Source organism: Moschus berezovskii, chromosome 11, assembly GCF_049115385.1.
Source record: "Moschus berezovskii isolate FMDL1 chromosome 11, NW_MosBer_1.0, whole genome shotgun sequence".
NCBI lineage: Eukaryota > Metazoa > Chordata > Mammalia > Artiodactyla > Moschidae > Moschus > Moschus berezovskii.
Window position 1 is genome coordinate 42,466,112 of NC_142470.1, and position 21,003 is coordinate 42,487,114.

A 21,003-nucleotide genomic window follows, 5' to 3' on the forward strand; every position below is an offset into this window, starting at 1 on the left:
TCTATGATGCCTACTGCTTGTTGTCTGCCTTTCTCCACTAGAATGTAAACTCCACAAGGGCTGGGATGTTCATCTGATTAATTCATTTGTATATCATTATCTTGGCAATGAGAACAGAGCCTTATTGAGAGTCTCGGAGAACAGAATAGGTCCAGAGGAGACTGTTAAGTAAAGCAATTAACTAATAAATGAATAAATATTATGTGAGCAAAAAGCAAGAGTGTGCAATTTTGCTGTTCCTATATATGAAATTAACATTAATAACTGCAGTGACATACCTGGATGAAAAACAAATGTATTCCTATTACAGTGCTTTTATGATGTGTAGCATAACCATCCCATGTTTCTCCAACTGGGGTTCAAGTGTCTCCAGGTGAATATGGCAGTGTGCTTTGGATATCAAAAACCTAGTAGAAGAACGGCACATCACCCTTTTGTTTCTCATTTTCTCAAGTTTTGGGTTAAAATATTTCTTTCTTATAAGCACAAACATAAGAAAATAGACTACAAATGTTGCATGAATCCTAAAGATGAAAGCCAAGATTTCATAGAAATAACTCTGTTCTAGATTCTACCATATGTTTGCTTTCCTCTGCCCTAAATGGTAATTTATGGAAAATGCTGAATAATATTTTAATATTAAGCCCAAATCTCAGCAGAGAAGGTTTCCCTATGTTAAAGGCATTTCCTGAGTTCACCAAATACTTTGCAAAGCATCTTATTTTCAATCCTATGGATCACAAAGTCTCCTATCATCACCATTAGCTTAATATCCTCTTGGGAGCATTTCTACTGTAGGAAACCAACGTTACACTAAGAGCTGAAAACCATCCAGCAACTCAGTGAAGGAGAAAACAAGCTACTCTACAGCCATTGACCAAATGTTAAGCATTCTGAGTCTGATACAGAATTCATGTCTGATTTGTTAACTTTTTCTGGTCTGAAAAAAGCAATGTCTTTTTAAATTTTTTTGTTTTTTAGTAGTTTATTTTTATGCAGTTTTTAAGGTTATACTCCATTGGCAGTCATTTTGAAAATATTGGCGATGTTCCCCGTGTTGTACAGTGCATCCCTGTAGCTATTTCACACCTAGTGGTTTGTACCTCCTGCTCCCCCATCCCTATAGAGTCCTCCCCTCCCTACTGGTAACCACGAGTTTGTTCTCTGTATCTCTGATTCTGCTTCAAACTAGCTATATTCACTAACTTGTTGTATTCTTTTAGATTCTACACACAAGTGATATCATATAGTATTTATCTCTCTAACTTATTTTACTTAGCGTAATGCCCTCCAGTCCTTCCATGCTGGTGCAAGTAGAAAAATTCCATTCTTTTTATCACTGCGTATTATTCCATTGTTTATCTTCTTTAACCATTCATCTGTTGATGGACACTTAGATTGCTTTCACGTCCTAGCAATTATAAATAATGCTGCTGTGAACATTTGGGTGCATGTATCTTTTTGAATTAGTGGCTTTGGCATTTTTGGACATTTGCCCAGGAGTGGGATTTCTGGATCACATGGTAGTTTTGTTTTTAGTTTTTGGAGGAACTTCCACAGTTTCCCAGAGTGGCTGCACCAATTTACTTTGGTAGTTCTATTTTTTGCAAAACTTTTTAAATCTTTGCCATGTAAATAATCCACATGAATTGTGAATTCAAGCAAAGGATTTTGAAGATGGTGAACTTGGCTGCAGATGTTGGTCCAGTGAAACTGTCATTTTCACACATTGCTATTTGATGTTCCTACAGTTTCCTTTTGTTTCAAAACAATCACCACATGACAATCATTTTATCATCTCTCTGGGTTTCTGTGAGTCACAGATTTGGGCAAGACACAGCAGGAAGTGTCTGAACAGGGCTGAAGTCTGAAATCATCTGGACATTCCCATTCATACATCTACTGGTTAACACTGTCAGTTAGGACCTCATCTGGGCTGTGGCCTTGCCATTGCAGGTTCTTGGGTGGGCTCACTGCTGTAGAGAGGGCATTTTCTTTTGAACTCTCCAGTTTTGGTATAACAAGCACACTTTCAGTGAGCAAATCTCAAGTGTACACATAAATGCATGAGGTTTTACAAAGTGAACACAGTGATGTAGCTAGACATAACTAGTGATGTAACTGAGTTCAAGATCAAGATACAGAACATTACCAGCAAACACAGAAGCTCTCTTTGTGCATTCATTTCAGTCATAACCCTCAAAGGTAATCACTCTAAGGATGTCTAACCCCATAATTTAATTTTGCCTTTTTTTAACTTTATATAAAATAGATTTAGGTGCATGAATGTTTTAGTGTCTGGCTTCTCTAGCTTAGGGCCTTCCCTGGTGGCTCAGACAATTAAGAATTTGCCTGCAATGCAGGAGACCTGGGTTCAATCTATTGCTATGACATATGGAAGAAAAGTATTCTTTTTCACAAATGTTTAATATTCCATTATATTAATATACCATAACATCTTTGCTGTTTTTTTTTTCCATTTTAAGACACTTACTGAGGTCTACTTTGATTGTTTTCAGCAATACTTATAGCTTTCAGAGTAAACAGTTTACATACACCTTTTGTTAAATTTATTCCTAAATAATTCTGTATGTTTGGCAAAATTCAAACGTCTATGGTATTGTACTTTAAATTTCATTTTCTAAATATCTGCTGTCAATGAAACAGATACAATTGATTTTCACATACTGAACTTGTATCCCATAGCATTACTGAATTCTCTTCTTAGTTCTAGAAGATTTTTGAAATTTCTTTTTACTTTCTTCATAAAAAAATCTAATCTCTGAAAAAGATAGTTTTTTTTTTTCTTAATTTTAGGCTTTTTATTTATTATGCTAAACATTTATTTCTTTATTTGCAGGGGTGAGAACAGACTTTCTTGTTTCTCTTATGGAAAACAAATTTAATGTTTTACCACTAATTATGATGCTAGCTGTAGGTTTTTAAATATGTGTGTATATGCCATGATCTTAGTCTTTTGAATGTTGGGTTTTAAGCCAGCTTTTTCACACTCTTCTTTCACTTTCATCAAGAGTCTCTTTAGCTCCTCTTCACTTTCTTCCATAAGGATGTTATCATCTGCATATCTGAGGTTATTGATATTTCTCCTGGCAATCTTGATTCCAGCTTGTGAGTCATTCAGCCCGGCATTTCGCATGATGTACTCTGCACATAAGTTAAATAAGCAGGTTGACAATATAGAGCCTTGATGTACTCCTTTCCCAAACTGGAACCAGTCCGCTGTTTCATGCCCTGTTCTAACTGTTGTTTCCTGACCTGTATACAGATTTCTCAGGAGGCAGGTAAGGTGGTCTGGTATTCCCATCTCTTGAAGAATTTTCTACAGATTGCTGTGATCCAAAGGCCTTAGTGTAGTCAATGAAGCAGAAATTTTTCTGGAATGGATGTTGGCAATTTGATCTCTGGCTCCTCTACCTTTTCTAATTCCAGCTTGAACATCTGGAAGTTCTTAGTTCATGTACTGTTGAAGCCTTGCTTGGAGAATTTTGAGCATTACTTTGCTAGCCTGTGAGATGACTGCAATTGTGCAGTAGTTTGAGCATTCTTTGGCATTGCCTTTCTTTGGGATTGGGATGAAGACTGATCTTTTCCAGTCCTGTGGCCACTGCTGAGTTTTCCAAATTTGCTGGTATATTGAGTGCAGTACTTTCACAGAATCATCTTTTAGGCTTTGAAATAGCTCAGCTGGAATTCCATCACCTCCACTAGCTTTGCTCGTAGTGATACTTCCTAAGGCCTACTTGACTTTGCACTCCAGGATGTCTGACTCTAAGTAAGTGATCACACCGTGGTGATTATCTGGGTCAAGAAGATCTTTTTTACACAGTTCTTCTGTGTATTCTTGCCACCTCTTCTTAATATCTTCTGCTTCTGTTAGGTCCATACCATTTCTGTCCTTTGTTGTGCCCATATTTGCATGAAATGTTTCCTCGGTGTCTCTAATTTTCTTGGAGATCTTTCCCGTTCTATTGTTTTCATCTATTTCTTTGCATTGATCACTGAGGAAGACTATTCTTGCTATTCTTTGGAACTCTGTATTCAGATGGGTATATCTTTCCTTTTCTCCTTTGCCTTTTGCTTCTCTTCTTTTTTGAGCTATTTGTAAGGCCTCCTCTTGCGTCTTTGCATTTCTTTTCCTTGGGGATGGTTTTCATCACAGCCTCCTGTACAATATTTTGAACTTCCATCCATAGTTCTTCAGGAACTCTATCAGATCTAATCCCTTGAATCTATTTGTCACTTCCACTGTATAATCGTAAAGGAATTGATTTAGGTCATACGTGAGTGGTCTAGTGGTTTTCCCTACTTTCTTCAATTTAAGTCTGAATTTTGCAGTAAGGGGAAGTATTTCCCTGAAATGTTTTCTTCCTGTGGTGTTCCTATAGTCCTTTGGTATCAGGTTTATTCTGGGTTCATAAATTAAATTTGGAAATTTTTTTCTACTCCAGTTTTTGGGAAAAGTTTAGAGGGTTTGATATTATTTGTTTTTTAAAATGTCTTATTTACATGTTTGATAAAGTAATTAACCCATCTGGCCCTACTGTTTTCTTTGTAGAAAGGTCTTTAATTTCAAATGAATTTCTTCAATGGTAATGGGACAAATCAAGGCTATTTTTGAGCCAGTTTTCATAAACTGTATTTTTAAGGAATTTAGCCATGTCATCTGAGTTGGCTTTATTCATTGGCAAACATTTTTCATAATATTTCTTAATTAGTTCTTTAATGTCTGTAAGATCTGTGGCAATGTTCCTTTTTTTAAGACTTGAAATTGTTAATTTTTTTATTCTATTATACTTATGACTAATTATCAACTTTGTTGATGCTTTAAGAAGCGAAATTTGACTTTGATTTTTGCCATTATTTGTCTGTTTCTGATGTCATTAATTTCTCTCCTTATCCATTTTATATTATCTCTTTTAAATAGTTTTTGGTTTAATGTGCTCTTCCTACATGGGAAGCTTATTGACATGAAATTTATTTTTCTTTTCTAGTATAAGCATTTAAAACTATGCATTTCCCTTAGAATTTCCCCAGACATTAATATGTTCTATTTTCATTATTATTCAGGTTGAAATATGTTATAATTTTTGTGGTTTCTTCTTTGGTCTATGGTTTATCTAGAAGTAAGGTTATTAATTTTAAAATATGTGGAAAGATTTTAGGTATCTTTTTTTATCTACATCAAATTTAATTACATTGTCATCACAGAATGCATTTCTTGTGCATTAATTTTTTGAAATATATTGAAGACATTTTTAGCTCAGTGTGTGACATGTATTGCTGATGGCACCATTCACACTTGAAAAGAATGTGGATTCTACAATTATTGCTTGTAGTGTCCCATCAATATCAATCAGGTCAAATTGAGTTGTACATATCTTCTATATCCTTAAAGATTATTTTTCTACCTTTTTTATCAAGTATTGAGAGAAAAGTGTTAAAATCCCCATCTGCAATTGTGGGTTTATCTATTTGTCAATATCTATCAATTTCTTTCTTTCTTTTTTTTTGTATTTCTATGCTACCTTTATAGTTCTGGTTTCTCATTTTTTAATTAGTAAATTCAGCATGCAGGTTCTATCCCAGGCTAATTTATACACTTCCGGAAGGAACGGCCTCTTAAATCCACAGAGTGTTGAGGTGGGGAGATTCATTTCACATATGATAATATACATGTTTCAATGGCATTCTCCCAAATCATCCCACCCTCGCCCTCTCCCACAGAGTCCAAAAGACTACTCCACACATCCAAGTCTCTGCTGTTGTCTCGTATACAGGGTTATCGTTATCCTCTTGCTATATTCCATACATGTATGTTAATATACTGTATTGGTGTTTTTGTTTCTGGCTGACTTCACTTTGTATAATAGGCTCCAGTTTCGTCCACCTCATTAGAACTAATTCAAATGTATTCTTTTTAATCGCTGAGTAGTACTCCATTGTATAAATGTACCACAGCTGTCTTATCCATTCGTCTCTGGATGGACATCTAGGTTGCTTCCATGTCCTGGCTATTATAAACAGTACTGTGATGTACACTGGGGTACATGTGTCTCTTTCAATTCTGGTTTCCTCGGTGTGTACGCCCAGGAGTGGGATTGCTGGGTCATATGGCAGTTCTATTTCCAGTTTTTTAAGGAATCTCCACACTGTTCTCTATAGTGGCTGTACTAGTTTGCATTCCCACCAACAGTGTAAGAGGGTTCCCTTCTCTCCACACCCTCTCCAGCATTTATTGCATGTAGACTTTTGGATAGCAGCCATTCTGACAGGTGTGAAATGGTACCTCACTGTGGTTTTAATTTGCATTTCTCTAATTATGAGTGATGTTGAGCATCTTTTCATGTGTTTGTTAGCCATCTGTGTGTCTTCTTTGGAGAAATGTCTGTTTAGTTCTTTAGCCCATTTTTTGATTGGGTCATTTATTTTTCTGGAATTGAGCTGCAGGAATTGCTTATATATTTTTGAGATTAATCCTTTATCAGTTGCTTCATTTGCTATTATTTTCTCCCATTCTGAAGTCTGTCTTTTCACCTTGCTTATAGTTTCCTTTGCTGTGCAGAAGCTTTTAATTTTAATTAGGTCCCACTTGTTTATTTTTGCTTTTATTTCCAATATTCTGGGAGGTGGGTCATGGAGGATCCTGCTGTGATTGATGTCAGAGAGTGTTTTGCCTATGTTCTCCTCTAGGAGTTTTATAGTTTCTGGTCTTACATTTAGATCTTTAATCCATTTTGAGTTTATTTTGGTGTATGGTGTTAGGGAGTGTTCTAGTTTCATTCTTTTACAAGTGGTTGACCAGTTTTCCCAGCACCACTTGTTAAAGAGATTGTCTTTTCTCCATTGAACATTTTTGCCTCCCTTGTCAAAGATAAGGTGTCCATAGGTGCATGGATTTATCTCTGGGCTTTCTATTTTATTCTGTCAATTTCTGATTTTCACAATTTGAAGTTCTATAAAAGGAGCATACTTGTCTAAGGCTTCCTGATGAATTAACCCACTTATCATTATTAAATATACTTCTTTATATTTTATAGTATTTGTTTTTCTGAAATCTACTTTGTCTGATATGATACAGTCATTCCAGCATTTTTATGATGAGTATTTGTATAGCAGATATTTCTTATTCTTCTACTTAAAATTTTTTGTATTGTATTTAAAGTACATTTCTTTCAGATGGCATAAGGTCAAGATTTGCATTTTTATCCAGCCTAAAAATGTAAACAGTTGACCCTTGAACAACACAGGCATTAAGGGTGCCAAATTCCCCCATGCAGTAAAAAAATCTGTATTACTTTTCACCTCCCAAAACTCAGCCTACTGTTGACCAGATCAGTCTTACTGATAATATAAACAGTCTACTAGCACATATTTTGTATGAGTATTATATACTGTAATCTTGCACTTATGCTAGAGAAAAAATGTTGTTAAGAAATCATAAGGAAGAGAAAACACATTTACGATACTATACTGTATTTATCAACACTGTAAATTTGCATCATCTGTTTATAAGATGAATCATTTTCAGTACCTACATCAATATTGTCTTATATGAAAAAAACACTATGGATGTTATACATATTATTAACACTAGACATCAAAACTGAAAATGTGAAAAATGAATTCATGTTTTTTTATAGGTATAACGATTCATGCATTGATAATAAAGAAGCAACAATATGATTGCTTTATGGTAGCCAGTGTAATCAATATGATTGCCTCATGGTAGCCTAGCCTAACACTAATGAATGGTTATAAAATTTTTATAGCATATAGTATTACAGTATTATTCATAATACAACATCAGAAATATTGTAACATTTTAAAAAACCATTTGCCTGTGATGATAGGCTAATATGCAGTTTCTCCAATTATGAGAGAGAGGTCTACTGCCTGGTAGTGTAATTCTTTGGGAGAAAAGTTATAAATCAGTAAGAAAACTAAAGCATTATCTATTTTATATTAAATATAGCTCACCTTATGCTTATGTGGGGCAGGTTATCCATTTCAATACAAGTCTTGCACACAGTGTTCTACACAATGATGATCTACTAAGGTGATGTTGATGACAGTGACACAAAGGCATCTCTTGCAGTTTTTGCCACATAATTATTAGAGTTCTGGGCTTCCCTGGTGGCTCAGTTGCAACGAATCCACCTGCCAATGCAAGAGACATGGGTTCAATTCCTGGTCTGGGAAGATCCTCTGGAGAAGGAAATGGCAACCCACTCCAGTATTCTTACCTGGAAAACCCCATAGACAGAGGAGCCTGGTGGGCTATCTTTCACGGGACACAACTGAGCAAAAACATATTAGATTTTCACACTAAGACACACACAGACACAACAGGTGAGTTTATTAAAACTATGGCAGGGTGATTAGTTAAAATTCATTAAGTGGCAGGGGATCACCATAAAGATCTTTCTTCTTATCATCTTCATGTTGAGTAGGCTGGGGAAGAGTAAGAGGAGGGACTGGTCTTGCAATCTTGGGGTCCTGGAGAGGTGGAATAAGTGGAGAAGGTGGAAGTGGGGGCAAAAGAGGCAGGCACAGTTCAGTTCAGTTCAGTTCAGTCGCTCAGTCGTGTCCGACTCTCCGCGACCCCATGAATCACAGCACGCCAGGCCTCCCTGTCCATCACCAACTCCCGGAGTACACTCAAACTCATGTCCACAGAGTCGGTGATGCCATCCAGCCATCTCATTCTCCATCGTCCCCTTCTCCTCCCGCCCCCAACCTTTCCCAGCATCAGAGTCTTTTCCAGTGAATCAACTCGTCGCATGAGGTGGCCAAAGTATTGCAGTTTCAGCTTTAGCATCAGTCCCTCCAATGAACATCCAGGATTGATCTCCTTTAGAATGGACTGGTTGGATCTCCTTGCATTCCAAGGGACTCTCAAGAGTCTTATCCAACACCACAGTTCAAAAGCATAGATTCTTCGGCGATCAGCTTTCTTCACAGTCCAACTCTCACATCCATACATGACCACGGGAAAAACCATTGCCCTGACTAGACGGACCTTGGTTGGCAAAGTAATGTCGCTGCTTTTTAATATACTATCAAGGTTGGTCATAACTTTCCTTCCAAGGAGCAAGCGTCTTTTAATTTCATGGCTGCAATCAGCATCTGCAGTGATTTTGGAGCCCCAAAAAACAAAGTCTGACACTGTTTCCACTGTTTTTCCATCTATTTCCCATGAAGTGATGGGACCAGATGCCATGATCTTTGTTTTCTGAATGTTGAGCTTCAAGCCAACCTTTTCACTCTCCTCTTTCACTTTCATCAAGAGGCCTTTGAGTTCCTCTTCACTTTCTGCCATAAGGGTGGTGTCATCTGCATATCTGAGGTTATTGATATTTCTCCCGGCAATCTTGATTCTAGCTTGTGCTTCTTCCAGCCCAGCGTTCCTCATGATGTACTCTGCATATAAGTTAAATAAGCAAGGTGACAATATACAACCTTGACATACACCTTTTCCTATTTGGAACCAGTCAGTTGTTCCATGTCCAGTTCTGACTGTTGCTTCCTGACCTGCATACAGGTTTCTCAAGAGGCAGGTCAGGTGGTCTGGGATTCCCATCTCTTTCAGAATGTTCCACAGTTTATTGTGATCCACACAGTCAAAGGCTTTGGCATAGTCAATAAAGCAGAAATAGATGTTTTTCTGAAACTCTCTTGCTTTCTCCATGATCCAGCGGATGTTGGCAATTTGATCTCTGGTGCCTCTGCCTTTTCTAAAACCTGCTTGAACATCTGGGAGTTCACGGTTTACATACTGCTGAAGCCTGGCTTGGGAGTCAGGCACACTTGATGTTAATTTATAGAAATACATTGTAATTTCTGTCTGAATCTTTCACTTTTTCAGTTCTCTAAAAATGTCTCTACATAGTACCAACACGTCTGCCACCATTTGCTTTAGTTTCGGTGCCCGAATCATAGAAGGGTCCATGTTGTAAAAGAAGTCAAAGCAGTCTTAAATAAGACTTGTTCTGTCAAATGATCTAATATCGATTTGTTTTCTCATAGTGCTTCTTCTACATCTTGTTCCTCAATGTCTGGCCCTGGTTTCGAAGCATTCATCTCCATCAAGTCAGGTTCTATTAATTCCTCTGGTGTGGTATCTGTTAGCTCTTGGATTTCTCCAAGATCCATATCTTGAAACCCTTCAACACCACCCCCCCACTTTTTTTTTTTTTTCCATATCCACAGTATGTTTGATGGTTTCCTTGATTGGTTCTGTTGGAAGTCCTGTGATATCATGTACAACGTCTGGACATGATTTTTTTCTAACAATAACTTATAGCTTCATTTCTTGATGGCTTACATGGCTTTTTATACAACAACCAATGATAGTATCATCCATAGTATAATCTGTCCAGACTTTCATGATGTTCTCTCTGTCTAGGTTCCCTTCCATAGCACTGACAATTGTTTCCATAGACTATTGTGTGTAATGAGCCTTAAAGATCCTTACGACCCTGTGATCTAGAGGCTGAACTAGAAACTATTTGGGGAAAGCAAGTAGACTGCTTTGATGCCTTTGATGTTAAACTCATGGGGTTCTGGATGGCCAGGGTTATTGTTTAATATCAAAAGAAATTTAAAAGGCAGTCCCTGGCAAGGTACTTCCTGACTTCGGGGACAAATCATCAATAAAATCAATTCAGAAAGAGGGTTCTGACTGTCCAAGCCTTCTTGTTGTACAATCAAATAATTGGCAGCTGGTGCTTTTCTTTTCCCTTCAATGCTAAGGAGTTAGCAGCTTTATAGATAAGGGCAGTCCTGATCACAGTTATGTGTGCATGCTCAGTCATGTGCAACTCTTTGCGACCCCATGGACCGCAGCCTGCCAGGCTCCTCTGTCCATGTGATTTTGGAATGGGTTGAATATTGGGATGATTGGCAAGAATCAGGCGAGAATATTGGAATGGGTTGCTATCTCCTTCTCCAGGGGATCTTCCTGACCCAGGGATCAAACTCACATCTCCTGCATTGGTAAGTGGATTCTTACCACTGAGCCACCTGGGAAGCACCCTGAGCACAGGCTTGACTGCATTTGCACAAAACCATAGGTTTAGTCTGTATCTTCCTTCCTTAAATGTTGGTGCTTGCTTTTCTTCCTTACTAACAAATGTCTTCTGTGGCTTCCCCCCGCCCCAGGGTAGGGCACTTTTATCTGCATTAAAAACCTGCTCAGGTTATCCCTTCTCCTCAGTGATTCTCTTAGTGGCATCTGGGAGCTTGTCTGCTGTTTTCTTGGTGGGCAGAAGCTACTTCCCCTGTTATCTTGACACTTTTTAAGTCAAACTTCTTTCTAAAATTATCAAACCATCCTTGGCCAGAATTAAATTCTCCAGTTTTCAATCCTTCACTTCCTTTTGCTTTAAGTTGTCATATGACTTCACTTTTTCTTGAATCATATTAGAGTCTATAGGGATACCTTGTTCATGGCAATCCTGTACCCACATAAAAGTTGCATTTTCATTACTAGATAAAAAGGTATTTTGCAAAAAGTTTAAGGTTTTTGAACCTGCTAGCATAGCTGCGGTAGCAGCTTCATGAATTTAGTTTTCATTTTTCAGTGGTCCTTAGGCTGGATTCATTTATCATGAAATAGCAGGAAATTGCAGCCATAGACTTCAATCTATCATGGTGTATATCAAGCAATGCAACTTTTTCTTGTAATGTTATGACTTTTCTATGTTTCTTGGGGGAACTTCCAACATCACTAGCAGCACCTAGAATGTGTTCTAAGGTGTTATTCAAGGTTTATGGTATTACACTAAACATGATTAAAAAATGCATGAGGACTGTGAGAAATCATCTTTTACAGCGATAGGCAATTTACCAGGAGACAAAATGCTCTTGCAGAGATGATTGGAATCACACATGTTTTAAGTATGAAGATTCTCAAAATACTTGAAGTCACCACAACAGCAACAGGAGGTGGCTATCGAATTAATGCAGTAGTACCTGGGCTTCCCTGGTAGCTCAGACGGTAAAGTGTCTGCCTACAATGCGGGAGATCTGGGTTCAATCCCTGGGTCCCCTGGAGAAGGAAATGGCAACCCACTCCAGTATTCTTGCCTGGAAAATCCCATGGGCTGAGGAGCCTGGTAGGCTATAGTTCATGGGGTTGCAAAGAGTCGGGCACAACTGAGTGACTACACTTTCACTGTTATGTGCTAAAGTTAATTTTATGCAGTTACTATTTAATGCCACATCTTTAAGTTTGTTTACATTTTTCTCAATAATGAATGGCTCTTTCTTTTGTCTGTTCTGCTTCTGTTAGGTCCTTGCCACTTTTGCCCTTTATTGTGCCTATCTTTGCATGAAATAATCCCTTGGTAACTCCAGTTTCCTTGAAGAGATCTCTAGTCTTTCCCATTCTATTGTTTTCCTCTTTTTCTTTGCATTGGGCACTTAAGAAAGCTTTCTTATTTCTCCTTGAACATGGAACAATGGACTGGTTCAAAATTGGGAAAGGAGTACATCAAGGCTGTATATTGTCACCCTGCTTATTTAACTTATATGCAGAGTACATCATGAGAAATGCAAGGATAGGTGAATCACAAGCTGGAATCAAGATTGCCTGGAGAAATATCAACAACCCCAGATATGCAGATGATACTACTTTAATGGCAGAAAATAAAGAGGAACTAAAGAGTTTCTTGATAAAGATAAAAGAGGAGAGTGAAAAAGCTGGCTTAAAACTCAACACTCAAAAAACTTAGATCATGGCATTCAGTCCTATAACTTCATGGCAAATAGATGGGGAAAATGTTGAAACTGTCAGATTTCATTTTCTTGGACTCCAAAATCAATGTGACATAACTGTAGTCTCAAAATTAAAAGATACTTGCTCCTTGGAAGGAAAGCTATGACAAACCTAGACAGTGTTTTAAAAAGCAGAGCCATCGTTTTTCCAACAAAAGTCCATCTAGTCAAAGCTGTGGTTTTTCCAGTAGTCATGTATGGATGTGAAAGTTGGACAATAAAGAAGGCTGAATGCTAGAGATTTGACGCTTTCAAACTGTGGTGCTGGAAAAGACTTTTGAGAGTCCCTTGGACAGCAAGGAGATCAAACCAGTCAATCCTAAAGGAAATCAATCCTGAATATTCATTGGAAGGACTGATGCTGATGTTGAAGTTCCAATACTTTGGCCACTTGATTCGAAGAGCTGACTCATTGGAAAAGACCCCAGTGCTAGGAAAATTTTAGGGCAAGAGGACAAGGGGGCAACAGAGGTTGAGATGGTTGGATGGTATCACTGACTTAATGGACATGAGTTTGAGGAAACTCAGGGAGATAGTGACGGACAGAGAAGCCTGGCATGCTACAGTTCATGGGGTCTCAAGAGTCAGACACAACTTAGCGACTGAACAGCAACAGCATGGTCTATGTGTGTGCATAAATTTTGATAAATTTAAACTGTTTATAGTAGATTTATGCATATTTGGTGGTATTAAATGATAAATTACAATAGTATCTATGTATATTTTACACATTTATGACATACTTAGCTTTTTCTTTTTTTGATATTTCTAAGCTATTCTCTTTGTCAAGCTTTTTTCAAACTGTCACAAATTTCCAAAATATTTTTCAGTATATTTATTGAAAAAAAATCAACATATAAATCAACCTACTCAGCTCAAACCCATGTTGTTCAAGGGTCAACCGTACTTATTAATAGCAATATATATTTATCTACATGTATTATAATTGTTCATATGGTTGAGTCTACCATCTTGCTGTTTTTACCTATTTACTTCTCTCTGTTCCTTACTTCTTTGTCCCTCCTTTTCTATCTTCTTCTGGCTATATATCTTTTTTTTTTTTTCATTAAAAAAAAATGATTTCTCTAGATATTAGCTGTACATTCCTAAGTTATCATCTATGTTGGATTAATATTGTACTACTTCAAGTATAATATAATAACTTGATATCAGTATACATCCGTTTAACTCCCTCCCATTTTTTAGGCTATTGTTTTATTATATTTTGCTTTCACACAATTATAAGTCCCATAAAATATTACTATTATTTATGCTTTAAGTAATCATCTTTCAAAGAATTTCAAAAGAGACAATATGATTTTATTTACCCACAATTTTGCTATCTCTGTTCTTCATCCTGTCCTACAGACTCGTTTCTTCTCTAAGTAATTCATTCAGTCCAGGAATTTTCTTTAACTTTTGTTTTTGGTAGTATCAGTTTTCTGGTGACAAAGTCTCTCAGGTTTTTGTTTATATGATGATGACTTTACTCCACTTCTATCTTTGAAGAATATTTTCACTGGATGTATAATTCTAGTTTCATTTGTTTTGTTTTTAGTACTTTGAAGATGCCTTCTGACTTGCATTATTTCTGGTAAAAAGTCAGCCATTTTTCTTACCATTGTTTTTCAGTATGTAATGCATATTTTTTTCCCTCTGGCTGATTTTGCAACTTTTCTCTTTATCTTTGGTTTTCAGCAATTTGAAATGATGTGCCTAGATATGATTTTTACTTGTTTTTATTCATCCTGCTTGGGGTTCATTGGAATTCTTGAATCTGGAAGCTGTTTTCTCCTTATTAAACTTGGAAAAATTTTAACAATTGTTTCTTCAAAAATATTTTTCTTCCTTATTCTTTCTCCCTTCTTTTTCTGGGTCTTCTAATAATATATGTTAGACTTCTTAATATCATCTCAAAAGTTACTGTTGTCTGTCCTTAATTTCTTTTCTTAATACCTTATCCTGCTCTCTTTTAGTTTGAATAACCTCTAAAGACCTGCTTCCACACTTCTTTTACCTGTATTCTAGAGGGTCCACTCTGCTATGAGCTTATCCCGCAGACACTTTATTCTAAAAATTGTATGTTTCAGCCGAAACATATACACTTGTTTCTTTTTTACATTTTCTATTGCTTTCCTGGAGTACTTTATCTCTTTCCTCATTCAATTCAGTTCAGTTCAGTCGCTCAGTCGTGTCCGACTCTCCACAACCCCATGAATCACAGCACACTAGGCCTCCCTGTCCATCACCAACTCCCGGAGTTCACTCAAACCCATGTCCATCGAGTCGGTGATGCCATCCAGCCATCTCATTCTCTGTCGTCCCCTTCTCCTTCTGCCCCCAATCCCTCCCAGCATCAGAGTCTGTTCCAGTGAGTCAACTCTTCGCATGAGATGCATTTTTCTGTAAATTTCTTAAAATATATGTATTTTAAAATTTCTGGTTTACTAATTTCAATAACTTTGTCATCTCTGGTTTTACTTTTATTGACTATGTTTTCTTTTAATTATGCTTATGTTTTCCTGCTTTTCGGAAGCTTATACTTAAAAAAATTTGCATTTCAGACATTCATTGTGAACAAAAGAATGTCCTTAGTTACTCAGTCACATCTGATTCTTTATGACCCTGTGGACTGTAGCCTGCCAGGCTCCTCTGTCCATGGGGATTCTCCAGGCAAGAATACTGGGGTAGGTTGCCATGCCTTCCTCCAGAGGATCTTCCCAACTCAGGGATCGATCCCAGGTCACCCTCTTTGCAGGCAGATTCTTTATTAACTCAGCCACCAGGGAAGCAAGAATACTGGAGTGGGTAGCCTATCCCTTCCCCAGAGGATCTCTTGACCCAGGAATTGAACTGGGGTCTGGGGTCTTCTGCACTGCAGGTGGATTCTTTATCAACTGAACTATCATGGAAGTCCAATCCATGAAAGTCTCTTTGATTATGGGAAAATGGTTCTTCCATTCATTTGTCCTCAGATTGGTCCATTCAAAAAACAATCTTCCCTTACATAAAATATGAGTGTGTACTAAGTCACTTCAGTTGTGTCTGACTGCAACCCTATCAACAGCAGCCCACCATGCTCCTCTGTCCATGGAATTCTCCAGGCAAGACAATGGAGTGAGTTGCCATGCCCTCCACTAGGGGATCTTCTTGACCCAGGGATTGAACCCGTGTCTCTTGTGTCTCCTGAATTGGCAGGCAGATTCTTTACTGCTCTACCACCTGGGAAGCCCACTGAGGTGTGGAAATAGAGACTACTGTAACCAGAAAGGACACTGAGATTAATCCCCTCTGTCTAGGGCTGTGATTGATTGATTGTTTGTTTTAATAATAACATGCTAAAGATAGTGTGTTTGGAGATGTATTCAAGTTTCAGGTCTAAAGACTATGGAGGGAAGCAGAGAAGTAAAAGATCGGGGCATGAATTATAGGCTTATAAGTTCAACAAGAAGGCTAACAGAAAGTTGGAGTGAATTGAAACATACTCACAGATACAAAGAACAAACTAATGTTTGCCAGAGGGGAGGGTGTGGGAGGAGCAGCAAAATAGGTGAAAGACATTAAGAGGTATAGATTACTCTAAAGAAAGCTGAGCGCTGAAGAATTGATGCTTTCTAACTGTGGTGTTGGAGAAGACTGGTGTTGAGAGTCCACTGGACTGTGAGGAGATCAAACCAGTCAACCCTAAAGGAAATCAACCCTCAATATTTATTGGAAGGACTGATGCTGGAGTTGAAGCTCCAATACTTTGGCCACTGATGCTGATGCAAAGAGCCAGCTCATTAGAAAAGACCCTGATGCTGGGAAAGATTAAGGCCGGAGGAGAAGGGGATGACAAAGGACGAGATGGTTGGATGGCATCATAGACTCAATGGACATGAGTTTGAGAAAGTTCCAGGAGATGGTGATGGACAAGGAAATCTGGCACGCTGCAGTTCTTGGAGCCATAAACGTCAGATATGACTGGGTGACTGAACAATAGCAACAACAAGCTACTATGTATAAATAAGCAAGAAGAATGTAATGTACTTCACAGGGCATATACTCAATGAGTATACTCAATATACTCTCCTGAGCACCTGGGTAAGTCCTGTGCAAAACTGATGGAGCGGAGCCCACAATGGAGTGTGAGCTACACTTGTAATTCTCAAGGTGATTCTGTGTTCTCACAGTAGCCCCCAATCAGCCTTTATCAATTCCTTAAAAATACTGTACTGGCTCAACTTTTTTACCCACTGTGTGACTGTCCTGGTTTCCTGCTGTGCTCTGCATAGGTTAGTCAGTGCCTGTATCTTCTTTTCTCTCTGGAAGCCTCTGTTTTTCATCAGTTGTATGTCCTGTAACCTCAGTTCTCTCATAGACTGAAGAAAGGTTATGATTTTGTAAATTATTCATCTTCCTTGTCATTATGGTAGGAGCAACAACCTTTCCTGTTTCCTACATCCTAAGCAATAGCTGGAAGCCCTTAGTTTATGAACTTTTAATAGAATAAGTATCAGTTCAGTCGCTCAGTTGTGTCCGACTCTTTGCGACCCCATGAACCGCAGCACGCCAGGCCTCCCTGTCCATCACCAACTCCCGGAGTCCACCCAAACTCATGCCCATTAAGTCAATGATGCCATCCAATCATCTCATCCTCTGTCATTTCCTTCTCCTCCTGCCCTCAATCTTTCCCAGCATCAGGGTCTTTTCAAATGAATCAGCTCTTCGCATCAGGTAGCCAAAATATTGGAGCTTTAGCTTCAACATCAGTCCTTCCAATGAACATCCAGGACTGATTTCCTTTATGATGGAATGGTTAGATCTCCTGGCAGTCCAAGGGACTCTCAAGAGTCTTCTCCAACACCACAGTTCAAAAGTATCAGTTCTTTGGTGCTCAGCTTTCTTTATACTGCAACTCTCACATCCATACATGACCACTGGAAAAACCATAGCCTTGACTAGATGGACCTTTGTTGGCAAAGTAACATCTCTGCTTTTTAATATGCTGTCTACGTTGGTCATAACTTTCCTTCCAAGGATTAAACATCTTTTAATTTCATGGCTGCAGCCACCATCTGCAGTGATTTTGGAGCCCCAAAAATAAAGTCAGCCACTGTTTCCACTGTTTCCCCATCTATTTCCAATGAAGTGATGGGACCGGATGCCATGATCTTAGTTTTCTGAATGTTGAGCTTTAAGCCAACATTTTCCACTCTCCTCTTTCACTTTCATTAACAGGTTTTTTAGTTCTTCTTCACTTTCTGGCATAAGCATGGTGTCATTTGCCTATCTGAGGTTATTGATATTTCTCCTGGCAATCTTGATTCTAGCTTGTGCTTCTTCCAGCCCAGCATTCCTCATGATGTACTCTGCATATAAGTTAAATAAGCACGGTGACAATATACAGCCTTGACAGACTCCTTTTCCTATTTGGAACCAGCCTGTTGTTCCATGTCCAGTTCTAACTGTCGCTTCCTGACCTGCATACAGGTTTCTCAAGAGGCAGGTCAGGTGGTCTGGTATTCCCATCTCTTTCAGAATGTTCCACAGTTTATTGTGATCCACACAGTCAAAGGCTTTGGCATAGTCAATGAAGCAGAAATAGATGTTTTTCTGGAACTCTCTTGCTTTTTCCATGATCCAGCAGATGTTGGCAATTTGTTCTCTGGTGCCTCTGCCTTTTCTAAAACCAGCTTGAACATCTGGGTGTTCACAGTTCATATATTGCTGAAGCCTGGCTTGGGAATTTTGAGCATGACTTTACTAGCATGTGAGATGAGTGCAATTGTGTGGTAGTTTGAGCATTCTTTGGCATTGCCTTTAATTGGGATTGAAATGAAGACTGACCTTTTCCAGTCCTGTGGCCACAGCTGAGCTTTCCAAATTTACTGACATATTGAGTGCAGCACTTTTACAGCATCATCTTTCAGGATTTGAAATAGCTCAACTGGAATTCCATCACCTCCACTAGCTTTGTTCGCACTGATACTTCCTAAGGCCCACTTGACTTCATATTCCAGGATGTCTGGCTCTAGGTGAGTGATCACACCATCATGATTATCTGGGTCGTGGAGATCATTTTTGTACAGTTCTTCTGTGTATCTTGCCTTAATATCTTCTGCCTCTGTTACGTCCATACCATTTTTGTTCTTTATTGAGCCCATCTTTGCATGAAATGTTCCCTTGGTACCTCTAATTTTCTTGAAGAGATCTCTAGTCTTTCCTATTCTGTTGTTTTCCTCTATCTCTTTGCACTGAACGCTGAGGAAGGCTTTCTTTTCTCTCCTTGTTATTCTTTGGAACTCTGCGTTCAAATGGAATTTAATAGAATATTTGCATACTATTCTCCAAATGAATAATAGTAATAAATTTTAAAGCAAAACCAACATTTTAAAAGTAAATGTTTGCTTCATGCTGAAATTAGTGACTGAAATTCCCTCTAACTGGAACGCTAGTAAAATTTCTTAGATATAGATTGACTGTCGTTTGTTAACTGTAAGTGTCACTTGTGTTAAATGTTAAGCATAAATACTGTTTCTCTGGTGTGGGAAGGAATTAATCAGAACACTGATTAAAATAAAGTTCAGCCATCTTAGCCTGGCTTTCAAATCTCCCCCCTAACCAGACACTAACTATATTTTATATCATCCAAGTTTGCTGCAGAAATATTCAGGAACATATAGGATGCCCTCCTTAAGCATCTCCATCCTTCATTTTTTCTAACTCTGATTACCATTTATTCAGTGACTTTCCATATCAGCACTGCCTTTCTTTTCCTTTTTTATCTATCAAGGCTCAGCTGGACTTCATGCATACAGTCTTTGCCAATCAACAAACTCTCATTGGGCACTACTTTGTCTGAACTCTATTCTAATGGACAGACATACAACGGTAACTGCCATACCTGCCCTCAGGGAGTGCACAGTCTTTAGTTAAGTTTTTTCCTGAACAAGTGATTTTTCTGTGATAGTGGTGGTACTGATGATGGAAATGATAATGAGGAGGATGACAAAGATGATGACGATGATAACTGAATAAACTTTATTCAGTACTTTGTGCCAAGAACTTTTCTTAATCTTTTGTATCTATAAGTTTTTTTTAATCATCACAACCACTCTAGGAGATAGTTATTACTTTTATCCTGATTTTACAATGGCGAAATGGAGCTTAGAGACTTAATAAAAGAGTAAGTACATGAATGATTTTTGCTTCCTAAAATATTCAGCCACATTAAATAAGGGACTGATATTTTGGGTGCTGTTTGAATATAAACTGTTTCCTTCTCCTGATAACACCCTCTTGATCACACTAAAGAAAAAATATGCATTTGTTCAAACATTTGGTGTTCTGCTGTTCTTTTTATAAATTTGTACTCTTTCCTGAAGTTCCCTTTAAACTCTGCAAACTCTCTGAGTAAGAAAAAGGACAAAGAGATGGTGAAGGAAAAGACTTACAACCTCTTCTCCCAACTATATTGTCATTTCACTTAAAATTCTCTGTGGGACTTCCCTGGAATTCAGTGGTTGGGAGTTCATCTTCCAGTGTAGGAGGTATGGGTTTGATCCCTGCTCAGGGAGCTGGGACCCTGCATGCCTCAGGGTCAAACAACAAAAAACAAAATATGGAACACAAGCGGTGTTGTGGCAAACTCAATAAAGACTTTAAAAATGGTCCACATAAAAAGAATCTTTTAAAAAAAGGCTTAAAAAAGATTCTCTGTGGTAACCACAGTTTAGTGTCTGCTGTGGCTACAGACCTGGAGAGGCCTGCTCTAGAAAATGGGCAGATGCCCATTAACAGTGTTAGGTTAGATGGGTGGCATCACCGACTCTGTGGACATGAGTTTGAGTGAACTCCGGGAGTAGGTGATAGACATGGAGGCCTGGCGTGCTGTGATTCATGGGGTCGCGGAGAGTCCGACACGACTGAGCGAATGAACTGAACTGAAACATCAAAGAAACAATGTAGGAATGGCCGAGAGAGGAAGGGGACAATCTGGATACATAATCATTTTGTCACAAATATTTATTAAATGGTTATTATGTGGCTGGTCTAATGAAGACAGCCTGACATATAATGGCAAACACATCAATATGGCCTCTGCCTTCATTGTACTTGCAACCTAAGAGAATATTCCAATATTAGGTCCTTGCATCAGTGAGAAAAATGTCTATAGTTACATTAGGCCCTGAATTCCTCATGTGTCAGTAGCAATCACTATAG